The following is a 14,792-nucleotide window of genomic DNA, read 5'->3' on the forward strand; positions in this document are numbered from 1 at the left end:
CAATTGGGTAATTAAATTAATCTTATGTCAAAACGAAAAACAAGATTATTTTACTTACCCCATTAGCAGATTATTAAGCTTTTTTAAAATAAAAATATATCTTAATTTTGGCATCATTCATTCATTCATTCATTCATTTTCTTATCGGCTTAGTCCCTTAAATCGGGGTCAATATACAATGCAATACTTTCTCCATTTGCATTGGTTCAAAGCACCGTATAACCTGTATATTTATAACAAATCTGTACATACAACTCAACATCCAGATTTTTTTTGACTAACTGCATCTCTGTTTATTGTTTATCGTATTCTTCTTTTTTTTTTCCATATTTATTTTGTGTTGTCACTTGTCACTTAATGTACACTGGAAGCTTCTGTAGCCAAAACAAATTCCTTGTGTGTGTGAAGGCATTAAAACTGATTCTGATTCTGAATTTGTATTGGGTTTACAGATTATAATGAGTATTGTATTAATGGAAACTGTAATAGCTCTATGTATTTTATATGTTTCTGGTTGCATGGTAAAACCAATAAATCCTAATAAAGCATGTCCAAAAAAGCATTAGAAATCATTAAAATGTACTGAATTTGATGGTTAAAATTGATAGCTTGTAATGTTATATTTTAAAATCAGATTCTGTTTATTTTATCTGGAAATTCAAACAATAAACCTCGTTTTAACTCTCTTTAATGTGGCGTGACAAATCCCCGTTTAGACGTCTGTTTAAAGGGCAGTGGAGCGAGTAAACCATCACTCCTTCCTTATTACTAGGGCCAGACAGAATATTTACTCAGTTTTTAAATGAAGTTTTAATAATATTATTGACTAAGATGAAAATGGTTATATGGGTTATGTACAAAACAGTCTTTTAGTAGATATGTTATATGTGGGACTTGCTTTACCAAATAAGTGGATCTAGTTTTATTTGCATTATAGACATTAAATAAAAGTTTAAAAGGTTTCACTTTTTATTTCATATGTTAAGTTTTTAATTAAGGGTGACACAGTAGCGCAGTGGGTAGCGCTGTCGCCTCACAGCAAGATGGTTTGAGCCTCAGCTGGGTCACTTGGCATTTCTGTGTGGAGTTTGCATGTTCTCTCTGTGGTGGTGTGGGTTTCCTCTAGGTGCTCCGCTTTCCCCCACATGTCCAAAGACATGTGGTATAAGTGAAGTGTATGTGTGTGAGTGAGAGTGTATGGGTGTTTCACAGTGATGGGTTGTAGCTGGAAGGGCCATCTGCTGCATAAAAAACATATGCTGGATAAATTGGCGGCTCATTCCGCTGTGGCGACCCATGATTAATAAAGGCACTAAGCCGAAAAGAATGAATGTACTTAATTGTTTTTTTTTTCAATCCACTTAAATTAGTAAAAATTATTAAGTTTTTAATTCCTTAAGTCCTGCATTGTCAACAAAACAACATCTGCTGTGCCATGACTGAACAATAACCAGGTGTTCAGCCCAATACCATGTTGAAAAAAAACAACCAACCAATTTGATAACGTACACTGTAAAAAAAATGCTAGGTGCCACACCCCCTTTCATGTTGTCGCAAAACAAACTGATTAACTAATTGATTTGACAAATTTAAGTGGGTTGAGCATAAAACAATTAAGTTGCCCCCAAAAAACTCAACACAACACAACAACACAAAAGAATTGTGTTGATAAGTAGTTTAAACAAGCAGTAAAAATCATTTTTTGAGTGTATCTTGGCTTATGAAAGGCTTCAATCAAAAGCCTCACATCTGAAGCGGACAAGACAGGCTCATTGTGGCTACGTACCTCTGTCTGGAGAGCGCAATTTATGTAGCCAGAGGTATGTCTGGCTGCATTTCGTCTTTAAAATAAACACTATGGGGCGATATGATGCCACGCCTCATTTTCTGGCATTACCAGTTTGCCCAATAGCTTGCCGCATACGTCAGAGAACTTGGGACGCAGAGTGGAGTTGCCCGCGATGACGGGGTTTGAGTCTGGTAAAGAACAGTTCCAGAAACCCGGTAAAACAAAGCAAAAAATAAACAAACAAATAAATAAACAACAGGCTTAAAACGTGGTGAAATCACGTGGCGATGGCTTTTCTTTTTCTAGAATGCTTTTAAAAACACTATTGGATGGGTTTTGGGATGGGGGTGGGTCAGTCAGTCGGCCTGGTCGGCTGAAGTGTATTTTGCGCCCTCTGGTGGATTTACACGAGGAGAAGATCCGCAAGAGAAATTTGTGATTATCAAAAGGCATACACAGCGGCCTTTGCCGCATTGCAAAAACAAAAATTGGGCGCAGATGGACCTAAGGTTACATATTTCGCTGTCCCCAGAAATGTAAACCTGGCTATATATCTGCAACCTTAGTTGGAAGTGGATCAACCAGTGGAAAAATCCATAATTTACTGGCTGTAATATATTGTCAGGCCAATAAAGATATCATTAAAGCAATAATTTACTTACAGTTAATATGTTTGTTCATTCATTTTTATTCAGCATATTCTCTTTATTCGTCAGGGATTGCCAGAGCTGAATGAACTGCCAACTTATCCAGCATATGTTTTAGACAGGGGATGCCCTTCCAGCTGCAACACACTGGATGGGAAACATCCATTCACACTCATACACTACAGCCAATTTAGTTTATTTAATTCACCTATAGTGCATGTCTTTGGACTGTGGGGGAAACCAGGGCACCCGGAGGAAACCCACACCAACATGGGGAGAACATGCAAATTCCACACAGAAATGCCAAATGGCCCAGCCGGGACTCGAACCATTGACTTTCTTTCTGTGAGGCGACAGTGCTAACCACTGAGCCACAATGTCGCCTCAGATAATATATTGTACATTCTAATTATTAGAAACAGGGTTTCCAACGTCTACTTTACAAATGAAAAGCACCACTATTTTCAAGCTTCATCATTACTTTAAGGTCAAGCTAGTAAAGTCACCGAAATCATGACAAATTTTATAAAAATGCATCTATTGACACAGAGCTGATTTAACTGGATATATTAAAAGATAATTCATTTATCCCAGGATGGAACTTGAAGCTGTGCCAAAGAGTCGTGCTCCAAGCACTGGCCTGATGGTATATTTGTAATGGTGCAGAGCCCGAGTGCCAACAAAATGAAAAAGTGTGAGTTCTTATTGAAGTTTTTACCGTGTATCAGGATTTAGTGATAAAAAAACCTCACTTTATTAAAGGTTTTTGGATCATGCTTATCAGTTTTGAGTGCAATATAGATCATACGGTCAGCAAACAGACTGTGAGCATCGCCTGATGCACAAATTTGGTGGATGAAGCATTTTGATTACATTCTGATTACATTAGGACTTCGGGTTTACACACACACACAGTGAGCTCATGCAGCACTAACCGGCAGTATTCATCATTGCATATTGCAGGTCCTGCCAAAACAGTACAAGTACACAGTCTCCAAAGTAATACCTGCCCCCTGAAAAACCCAACTGTAGCAGACAATTTATTATTTACACTCTAGTACACACACACTATTAAAGCACACAACAAAAGCACGTCATGCACTTCCAAGTCAGTTTATGTGCAAAACTTTGCGTTTACATCCCTGTCACTTTTTTGGTTCAGAGAAAAAGACAAAGAGTTTCTTTTGCGATGCGCAGCGCTTTAGACTCCCCGATGTGGGTCAGAGCCTGAACACAGTTTCTCTCTGCAACAGCCTTGATCTAGTACCGCCTCTGTTGCCTTCGCATTCAAAAGCATTGAATCTATTACAGCCGGCGTATTGAGCTGCCCAAATGCCTGCCCACAGCCCACATTCACCATTATAAACACATCAGCGAGAGTGAGAGATACAGAGAGAGAGAGCTTACCTCTAATGGTAGTAGCAGTGATGGAAGTAAAAGGTGCTATATTACTCCCATTCCGGCTGGACGGGAGCACAAGTGGTTTTGGAAGTGTGTGAATGAAACAGCAGCACCTGCTTAACTCAGCTCTCTACGTGTAAACGGCTGTCTCTTCACCAGAGGCATACTGCCACATTTCTCTCTCTCTCTCTTTTCTCTCCTCCTTCTCTCTCTCTCGACTCACACACACACACATTGCCATTGGCATCAGCGCCACCCCTCTCCACATTACGAGATGTAACGTGAACAAGCTGGATTGATGTCCCAGTGTTCAAAAGATCAAGCTTATTCATTAAGGCACAATATGCAAGATTATCAAATATGCAACAACAACTAGGAACAATGTAAAATATTTTGCCGACTTACAATGTAAAAAATGCTGGGTTCCACACAATCAACTTGTGTACTGACAACAGGAAGTAATTAAGTTAACGTATTAGTTTTTAGAGATTCAAGTGGATTGAACATGAATCAATTAAATTGTCCCTAATAAAACCTCAATAAATTGTGTTGTTTTAGCCTATTTTATATTTAAGTAGCTTGAACAAACAGCTAACATCATTTTTTGAGTGTATGTACTTACTGTCACTACCGCCAGCGTTCTAGCCCTTGCAGATCACTGGAAAACATTCACTATTACCCGAACTACAACTACCCGAACTACTGCCACCAAACTGCACTACATTTCCCATATTCCAACTCACTCACACACCAGTTCTGGATCACCCCTGATTATTTGCACACAGCTCTTGAGGACTGATTAGTTGGACTATATATACACATCACATTCTTACACACACTGCTGAGTCTTGTTTGCTGTAACAAGAAGCGTACTTCTTGTTAGTCTTGCTGCGTTTTTTTTCATTGCCTTATTTATTAGTTATGCTATTTGCTGCCTGCACTGACCTCTTCGCCTGTGACCATGACCACTCTTTGGGCTCCCGCCATATATTCAGCCATTGTTCATCCCACCCCCCCCCCCCCCCCCCCCAAAGAATTGTAGACTATCAGTTTTGTCTGCTCCTTTGTGATGAGACATGAGTGCCGCCTTAAACCTGAGGTTCCAGTCTTGTGACTGCTAAAGGGTAAAACTTTGAGGTATTATCACATCACACACAGGTTATTTTTTTCCATTTGCATCTATGAGGCTCCCATATAGACTCTCATACATGAGACTAGGTATGGGATGATAACCGTTTTCAAGATATACTGTGGTTTGGAAAAGTCAAGGTTTTAAAACTGTCAAAACTTTGTGCAATACCATTCTTTAGGTATTTGTAAAAAAATTTATTAACTTTTTTTAATCAACAAATCATTTGAATGATTTAGCCTGACATGTTTACTGTTCCAAAATTTTTAATGTTTCTTAAAATAAAATATATTGTTTTTAAAAGATAAAAATGTTTTTGTTTTTTTACCCAGAAATTTAAAAAGAATATAGTTTAGACAACCCAGGCTCATTCTGAAAACGTAGTCCCGCGGACGTTTCTGGAGACCGCGGAATACGTCCCGGCAGGTACATACGGCTGCAGTTTTTGTTTTTGCGAATCCGCGAGATGCCACTGTTGTGCGCTTTTTCGCATTTCAAACGCCTCTCGTGAGTGCAGTTCGCGCCCGCGCTATTCTCGCGTGAACCCACCAGAGGCCGCTGTCCGACTGACCGGATGATTGACTGCGCGACCGCCAATCGGCTGACCCGCCCTACTCCTTCCCTGAACCCAACCAATTTTACCGATTGACCCGGCCGCCCACTCGCTTCCCTAAACCCAAGCAACAGTTTAAAAAAGCTGTCCAAAAAAAGAAAAGCCCTGATTTTTTTTTTTTTACCGCGTTTTCGGATTTCGCCACGTTCTCACCCTGTTACGAAACTCGTTCACTTAATTTTTGGGATTCTGTTTTTGTCTTACCTGATTGCTGGAACCGCTCTTCCCTGGACTCGAAACCGATCGCCGTGGTCAACTCCTCTCTGCATCTCAAGCCTGCCGACGTACATGGTGAGCTGAGTGAACAAACGGGTTGCAGCGAGGAAGCTCTCCACAAGGAGGTAAGTTGTCGGCCGGCCGACCGGCAAGCGCGAAAGGGAACAGCGTCACACCGCGCTGCAGAGTTTGCTTGAAAAAAATTAATGCCTTTAACAACCAGATGTATTTAGACCTGTCAAGTTTAATCTGGAATGTGTCCCAAATCACCTTCTGAAGTGATTTAAGCGTTGTGTTTATATCCATCTCAAATATGTTTCAAATGGCGTTTACATGACATAGACTAATTCTGAAAATGTAGCCCACTATACATTTCTGGAGATCGCGATTTATGTACCCAGAGGTACATATGGCTGCATTTTGTCTTTAAAACGAATGCTACCAGATGGTGTGAAGCCAGCCTGATCTCACGAGAAAACGTAAGTATTTTACGTTTTGGCAGTTTAGGGGCTAATTCATACGAATTCGTACGACTTCAGTCGTAAGAAAATGTACGATTTTAAAAAGGAGGCGTGGCACCTAACCCCACCCCTAAACCCAACCGTCATTGGGGGATACGCAAATCGCACTAAAATGTACGAATTAGATCGTACAAATTTGTACGAATTAGCCACTAAATGAAAAAGTTACGAATTGCCATGAGATTGTGTTGGTGAAGCCGTTTCTTTTCGTGCTTACCAGCTGATTACTTACCTTCGTATGGACGGCTCATGGCTCGCCATGTACGCAAGCGGACTTGTGACATAGAACAAAGTTGACAGCAACTACAGAGTTCGGGTCCAGGCAGAGAACGGTTCATGAAAGCAAGACAAAAACAAAAGCCAAAACATAAAATAAACAAGTAAATCAAGTAAAATCTGAAAACATGGTAAAAATCAGGGGCTTTTTTTCTGGATTGCTTTTGAAAATGCTGTTGGTAGGTTTAGGGAAGGTGGTGGGCGCTGGTCAATCTGTGCTTTTAAAAAACTATTGGTTGGGTTTAGGGAAAAAGGAGTGTGGGTCAGTCGATCAGTCAGTCAGTCGACGGTAACCTCTTTTTTTACATTTACATGAGAACAGCAGGCGGGAATGGCACTCGCGAGAGAAATTTGAGATCTCAAAAAGTGTACACAGCATCCTTTGGCAGATTCGCAAAAACAAAACCTACAAAGAAACTACCTCCTGGGATGTTTTTGGCACTCTTCGGAAATGTACATAGGCTTGCCTGTAGCCAAATTAAATGACAGTAGGCTACAGGCTACTTGTTTTCATTTTTCTTTATTGCAAATTTTTCTGAAATATGTTTTTTTACATCAAAAAGTGTGGTGACTAGCTAACTGACTAGCTAATCCAGCAAAAAAGTACTGCTTAAAATGTCACTAAAATGCAGAATTTAAATCTCTTAGTTACATAGAAACTGAGGCGTATAACTGCAAATAGGTCCACTTTTTGAGAAAAAAGAACCAGCCCTTTCACCAGGCTGGCTACGGGCCTGATAGGGGTATGTAGCAGCAGGCAAGAATGGCATTCGTGAGAAAAATTTGAGATCTTAAAAAGCATAAACAGCGGCCTCTGACAGATTCACGAAAACAAAAAATACAACAACAAAAAAAACGTAGCTCCTGGGACGCATTTGGTGCTCAGAAGAAATGTATATACAACACTTGTCTTTTTCATAACCAGATAGCTATCTTGTCAGAAAATATGCATGAAGTGACCAGATGCAAAGAGCCCTAAAAACCTTATTAACATGATTATCTAAGTTTATTTAAGTATTAACACAATAATCAAACAAAGCTTTTTGTTTTCTAAAACACTTTTAACATTTATCTATTTTTAGAGCATAGCGTCTTAAGAACTTTTAGGGGAATAGAATCTTTGTCATAAATGTGTGATATTCGGCACGCTTGCGTTTGCTGTGGGTGTATTAAGTAGCTTTATAAAACAAAAAGATAAAGCTGTGAATACACGCATGCAAATAATAGGAGAGCGAGAGAGGGAGGGGGGCTCTGATCAACCCACTGCTTTTAGTGAGCTAGTGCTGCTGCATGACATTGTTAAAAAATATCACAAGGTCTACATGTAGGGCGGGAGGTAGATTTGCAGTTCCCATGGAAACTTGGGCACCATGCCTCACGAGAGAGAGAGAGAGACGAGTTCCCTTACACTCTTTAACATCGACGGATCCTTCGGACAATCTATGCGAAAAATGCAACGTTTCGGGTCAGCAACAGTCAAGCTAATCAAAGCAGAGCAAGCCTTTAACAATGCATGAGCAGAATGTGCCAAGACAGCGTATTAAAATTTGAACTATCAATGTAAAATCTCTGTCAAACAACATGGTTGCCTACTGACAGTTTATAGATTCTTATTTGCTTATTTGTTACTTGAAATTGAACTGGTTTTGAAAGTTTTTCATACTGCTTTCTGTTTTTGAATCACTTTTGTCCCAATGATACAGTAGGTCAAAGTTTAAACGTTGTCCAAGTCAAAACACACAAGCACAGGCAGATGCGGTCAGATTACTGAAATGCTTGAGCAACTTACAGTAAATAAAAAGTGTTTGCTAATAAAACTAAATGTAAAATCCATATAAACTGTCCTACACTCAAAAAAAAAAAAAAAAAAAGGTTTGCTATTTGTCCAAACTACTTATTTAAAATGCTCTGATAACACCAACCTTGAGTTTTTGGGGGGCTCAACCTAACTGATTTATGTTCAATCCAGTTAAATTTGTAAAAACCCAATAAGCTAACTTAATTGTTAGTAAACACTGTAAACAACAGGGTCCGGATGAAATGGTGACAAACGAACGAATAACCATTTAGAATTCAACACTCTTGTGTCAGTGGATTAAATGTGTTTAATGGGATATTATTCTGAGGACTCTTACCTTTTACAATAAACAGTGATGTACAGCAATGAATGCGTGTGTGTCTTGATATTACGATGATATGTACTCCATATCTAATTAGTGTTTTCTGTATAACTGGCACAAATATAGCAAATGCATTCTTTATAAGCTTCCCATTGAAAAACAAATAGTTACAATAGCTGCTTGAGGGTTGAAACTTTAGACTGATGTATAGTTTGTCAATATTACTTGCGTATTACTTTTGCACCAAAAGAGGCCCATTTTAAAATTGATTTGAATACTAATTTCAGGATTGTTGTGATCCATGAAGTTTCAAATGCACTTTTTAACTAAAAAATTGTGAAGCTCTACATTATTATTATTCGACTGAGTAAAGTTGAATGCGCTGGCCAGTTTGTTATTTTAATTAGTTATTTTTATAATTTTTTCATATTTCTTTGGTAAATATTTTTGGTACATCAAAAAGTGTGGTAATGATGACCATACGACAAGTTAATTCAGCTAAAAACAATGCCTAAAATGTATTCAAATCACATAATTAAATTAAAAATGAGGAACCACCCCTTTCACCGGGCTGGCTTGGCCTGCAAGGAATGGGTACTTGGTATCGCCTGCAAAAATCCTGATCGCAGCATCCCTAATTTTTTTTTTATTGTCAACAGAACAAACCATTGCTATACAATGACTTGCCTAATTACCCTAACTTACCTAAATGACATAATTAACTTAGTTAATCCTTTAAGCTGAATACTAGTGTCTTTAAAAATATCTAGTAAAATATTATGTCCTGTCATCATGGCAAAAATAAGTTATTTAAAATTAATTTATTCATTTTCTTTTCGGCTTAGTCCTTTTATTAATCTGGGGTCGCCACAGCGGTATGAACCACCAACTTATCAAGCATTTGTTTTACGCAGCGGATGCCATTCCAGCTGCAACTCATCTATGGGAAACGTCCATACACACTCATTCACACACATACACTACGGACAATTTAGCCTGCCCAATTCACGTCTTTGGACTGTGAGGGAAACCGGAGCACTCGGAGAAAAACCATGCGAACGCGAGGAGAACATGCAAACTCCACACAGAAACGCCAACTGACCCAGAAAAGGTTTGAACCAGCGAACTTCTTGCTGTGAAGCAACAGCACTACCTACTGCTCCATCGCGACACCATTATTTGAAATGAGTTTTAAAATTATTATGTTTGGAAATGTGTTGAAAAAATCTTCGCTCCATTAAACAAAAGTTGGGGGGAAAATATACAGGTGAGCTCATAAATCTGACTTCAACTGTTTATCTAATTTGGTGGATGAAATAAGCAAAATGTTGATTAGAAAAACAGCATTACCTTTAAACAGAATTGTCTCATTATTTGAGTTTTTGCTCAGTATTATTACACGTTCAGTTTAGTAACATGCTAACAACTCTTCAAAAGTGAAATCAGTAGTGTACAGAGCCCCAGCGTGACGAGCTGTATTTGTGTGGTGGGTTGAGTTGCTTTCTATGCAGAGCGTTCCAAATCAGTCACTTATGAGCTTCGTTAGATGCTGCCTTCAGGCGTAAGTATGCTTCTGCTGTTTGTTTACGGCTTCGTCTCACACATGGTATATGTGATGGTTAAATTTCTTATCAAGAGAGTTCACTCATACTATGCTTACAGCAGCCCACCATTTTTGGCCTTATGCACATTTGAATATCTGAACTTATAGTTTGCACATGTCCCTGGAATTTAGTACACTAATTGATGGGTCAATTAGTTGGCAAAGCACAGTCAGGGCTGTTTTCTTTTAAGAACTACTCCAAGAAAGAAATTAAAAATGCTAATTAATAACAACAGAAGGAATGAATATGCAAGAAGGTCAACTCAAACATGAAAGAGCAAAAGCCAACTAAAATCAGTTCACAGAGTTTTGGGCAATATATATTCCTAATATACACTCACCGGCCACTTTATTAGGTACATCTTACTGCTACCGGGTTGGACTTTGCCTTCAGATCGGCCTAAATCCTTCGTAGCATAGATTCAACAAGGTACTGGAAATGTTCCTCAGACATTTTGGTCCATACTCACCCAGTGGGTATTCCACCAAATCCCAAAGGTGCTCTATTTGATTAAGCTCTGGTGACTGTAGAGGCCATTTGAGTACAGTGAACTCATTGTCATGTTCAAGAAACAAGTCTGAGATGATTCAGGCTTTTTGACATAGTGTGTTATCCTGCTGGAAGTAGCCATCAGAAGATGAGTACACTGTGGTCATAAAGGGATGGACATGGTCAGCAACAGTACTCAGGTAGGCTGTGGCATTAACACAATGCTCAATTAGTACTAATGGGCCCAAAGTGTGCCAAGAAAACATCCCCCACACCATTACTCCACCACCACCATCCTGAGCCGTTGATACAAGGCAGGGTGGATCCATGCTTTCATGTTGTTGATGCAAAATTCTGACCCTACCATCTGAATGTCGCATCAGACCAGGCAACGTTTTTTAATCTTTTATAGTCCAATTTTGGTGATCATGCGTGAATTGTAGCCTCTTTTTCCTCTTCTTAGCTGACAAGAATGGCACCCAGTGTGGTCTTCTGCTGCTGTAGCCCATCTGCCTCAAGGTTGGACGTGTTGTGTGTTCAGAGATGCTCTTCTGCATACCTCAGTTGTAACGAGTGTTTTTTTTGAGTTACGGTTGCCTTTCTATCAGCTTGAACCAATCTGGCCATTCTCCTCTGACCTCTGGCAGCAACAAGGTATTTGCACACACATAACTGAAGCTCACTGGATATTTTCTCTTTTTCGAACCATTCTCTATAAACCCTAAAGGTGGTTGTGCATGAAAATTGCAGTAGATCAGCAGTTTCTGAAATACTCAAACCAACCTGTCTCGCTCCAACAACCATGCCACGTTCAAAGTCACTTAAATCACTTTTCTTTCCCATTCCGATGCTCGGTTTCAACTGCAGCAGATTGTCTTGACCATGTCTACATGCCTAAATGCATTAAGTTGCTGCCACGTAATTGGCTGATTAGAAATTTGCATTACCAAGCAGTTGGACAGGTGTACCTAATAAAGTTAGTGTGTATGTGTTTTTATCTGCGCAGAAAGCTAAATAAATGCAAGTGTCTATTTCAATGTTTTAGAAAAACATTTTATAAACATAAGTGTAAAAAAATCTCATTGCCATTCAGATTAAAAAATTATTAATATAATTATTCTGTCTTGTACTTATTAAAACATATACTGTAAAAGAATAAACTATTATTATTAGAATTATTAGCCCCCCTCTGTATATTTTTTCCATGATTTCTGTTTAACAGAAATACGATTTTTTCAACACATTTCTAACCATAATAGTTCATTCATTTTCTTGTCAGCTTAGTCCCTTTATTAATCAGGGGTCGGCACAGCGGAATGAACTGCCAACTTATCCAGCATATGTTTTACGCAACACTGGGAAACACACTCTCTTAACATAATAGTTGCAATTGCTCGTAAGATTTTTTCAAGATTCTAGTATTATCAGGGCAATTTTAAGGCTTAATTAGGGTAATTAGGCAAATCATTTTATAAGGATGGTTTGTTCTGCAGACTATCGAAAAAAAAAATATTGCGTATGGAGGGTAATAATATTGACCATAAAATGCTAAAAAAACAAACAATTTATTTTCTAGCCGAAATAAATCAAAAAGACTTTCTTTAGAAGAAAAAATAGAAAAGAAAAAAAAATCAAAGGAGGGCTAAAATTTCTGACTTCAACTGTAGGTTTTAATATATTTTAGTTAATTAAATATTTTATTGGATAAAACCTCAGACGAAACAGGACACATTCTAAAGTAATGATTAAAATTGTACTATTTTGATGCTTGAAAGTCCTTTTTTGTCTTTGACCCACAACTATTTCCTCATCTTAGGCCTGTTTCCAGCCTGCGGGTTTGAGAGCAGCCACTTTTCTCATGCAACTTTCAATGTTTTGACCTGTCATTTCCCTCCTTCCATTCAATCTTTATCAGATGATAAACACTGAAGGCAGAAAGGAAACCCAACCAATGACAGGAGGCTGAAATGCTTGCCATGCTGTGGAAATGGAACAATCCTTACACATACATCACAGGTTTCACCCTATCTAGGAGCTGTCTCAATAGGGATCCTCCTGAGCATTGCGGCGGGGATTCAAAGTAGGTCGCCCTGAACTTGCACACCCTGATTTATGTTATGTGGACGCTAGCCAAGTCAATTTTATGAAAACGGCAGTGGAATTTTGGACAGGCATGGATAATTCATACAATTTTAAAAATGGAACAAAAAATATATAAAAAAGACATTGGAGGAGACAAGATAAGAGTATTAATAAAAATACAGACCAAAAACACATAAGAAATCTGTGATTTGTAATCCTACTTAGTAAAAAAAAGAGTGTGTGGGATAGAAAATAATTAAATAAGAATGAAACAATAAAAATGTTTTCATGTCTTAGATAAATTTAGACCTGTCCTGTAGAATTATTACACTGTATAAATGACGCATCACAGCAGAGTATTCTAGCCCTTGTACAACAAACATGACAATGTGCAATACTCTATTTTTGTAATACGCAAGCTGTGCAACAAATGCTGGCACAAAGTACACACACACCACTTCTGCACTGATAATTTGACACCTTGCTTGGCCAAAATCAAACCATTATATTATGGTATAAACATTACTTGACAATCCCTTAATGTTTAGCTCCACAAAGTGAAATAGACACACCTAAAGCAGGAATTTTGAAGCTGTGGTGCGTATTTTATAAAAATGTAAGTTTCTTGTAAGTAATCAGATAAGATTATTTGGGGTGTGAGTCTGCGCTGAAGAGAAAAATTATCTAACTCTGAGATTTGGTTACCAGAAATCTTATTTCTTTCCTAGGAAAAGCTTGTTGAAGATGAATATTTTTATCCATTTATCAGTGAATATGGGTAATATACTTTAGTGCATTTTAACAAAACAGATTTATTAAACTGACATATATTTACTAAAACAATATTTTAATATAAGACCAAACGTCTTTATAAATAGAAAGGTAATACATTTAAATTCATGCAAAACATTGCAATAAAATATAAAAATTACAAACTACAAAATTAAAAAAAAAATGTTTTTTTATATTTTTGGTTTCTCTTAATTTTTGTTCTTTAAAAAAAATAATATGAATAATTTTACATTATACCCCTAAATATTTGGGCCGTTATTGCAAGTTATTTTGTTAGATTAGCTCCAGATTTGGCTTCAGTACTGACTCTGAGTAATCTAATGTGTAGTAACATGAAATTTTGATGTAAAATATGCACTGAAATAAAAAATATTAGTCATAACAGTTTAAAAAATAAAGATATATATTCCATTATTATAGTTTCCACTTTACACAAATTTAAATTCATGATGCCAGGGTTTTTATAATTATTATAAACAAGTTATAGTGCTGCCAAGGATATATTTTTTTTATTTTCCTTTATGCTCTAAAATAAATCTATATGCTGCATGGTGGCACAGTGGGTAGCATGTTTGCCTCACAGCAGGGTCACTGGTTCGAGCCTCAGCTGGGTCAGTTGGCATTTCTGTGTGGAGTTTGCATGTTCTTCCTGTGTTCGCGTGGGTTTTCTCAGAGTGCTCCAGTTTCCCCCACAGTCCAAAGACCTACAGGTGAATTGGGCAGGCTAAATTGTCCGTAGTGCATGTGTGTGAATGAGTGTGTATGGATGTTTCCCAGTGATAGGTTGCAGCTGGAAGGGTATCTGCTGTGTAAAACATATCCTGGATTAGTTGTCGGTTGAATCAGCTGTGGAAAAATTAATAAAGGGACTAAGCTGGAAAGAAAATGAATGAATGAAACTAATATACTAACTGCTTACAGCTCAAGTGCTGTTTAAAGAAAACTAAGGTTATTTAATTCAAGTGTTATATTATAATAAATGTGCATATTGTAAGTTTAATTATTAATGCATTTTTCACAAATAATATATATCTAGAATAACAGATAGATATTTATTATGGCTTATTTATAGTAGGCCTCAGGAAAGGCTGCTCCTCATTATCATGACATGTT

At 37.8% G+C, this 14,792-nt stretch overlaps 1 protein-coding gene across 10 annotated transcripts in view; it reads right to left on the minus strand.

The window, feature by feature from the left end:
- plppr2b (phospholipid phosphatase related 2b) overlaps window positions 1–14,792 on the minus strand; it is a 157,191-nt gene that overhangs the window by 141,858 nt on the left and 541 nt on the right. For 2 of the 10 annotated variants that reach the window (XM_087256590.1, XM_087256586.1), the window contains exons 1-3: window positions 10,786–10,962; window positions 6,549–6,619; window positions 5,784–5,855 (exon numbers count right to left, since the gene is read on the minus strand). The exons of 2 other annotated variants lie outside the window; for them this stretch is intronic. The gene's annotated coding sequence lies outside the window, so the exon portion shown is untranslated. Of the gene's footprint in view, window positions 1–3,843; window positions 4,074–5,783; window positions 5,856–6,548; window positions 6,620–10,785; window positions 10,963–14,792 lie in introns of those variants that run through there. 6 more of the 10 variants (XM_087256591.1, XM_087256593.1, XM_087256587.1 and 3 more) reach the window with 4 other exon arrangements.

This window comes from Danio rerio, chromosome 6 (assembly GCF_052040795.2).
Source record: "Danio rerio strain M-AB ecotype USA chromosome 6, GRCz13ab, whole genome shotgun sequence".
Lineage (NCBI taxonomy): Eukaryota > Metazoa > Chordata > Actinopteri > Cypriniformes > Danionidae > Danio > Danio rerio.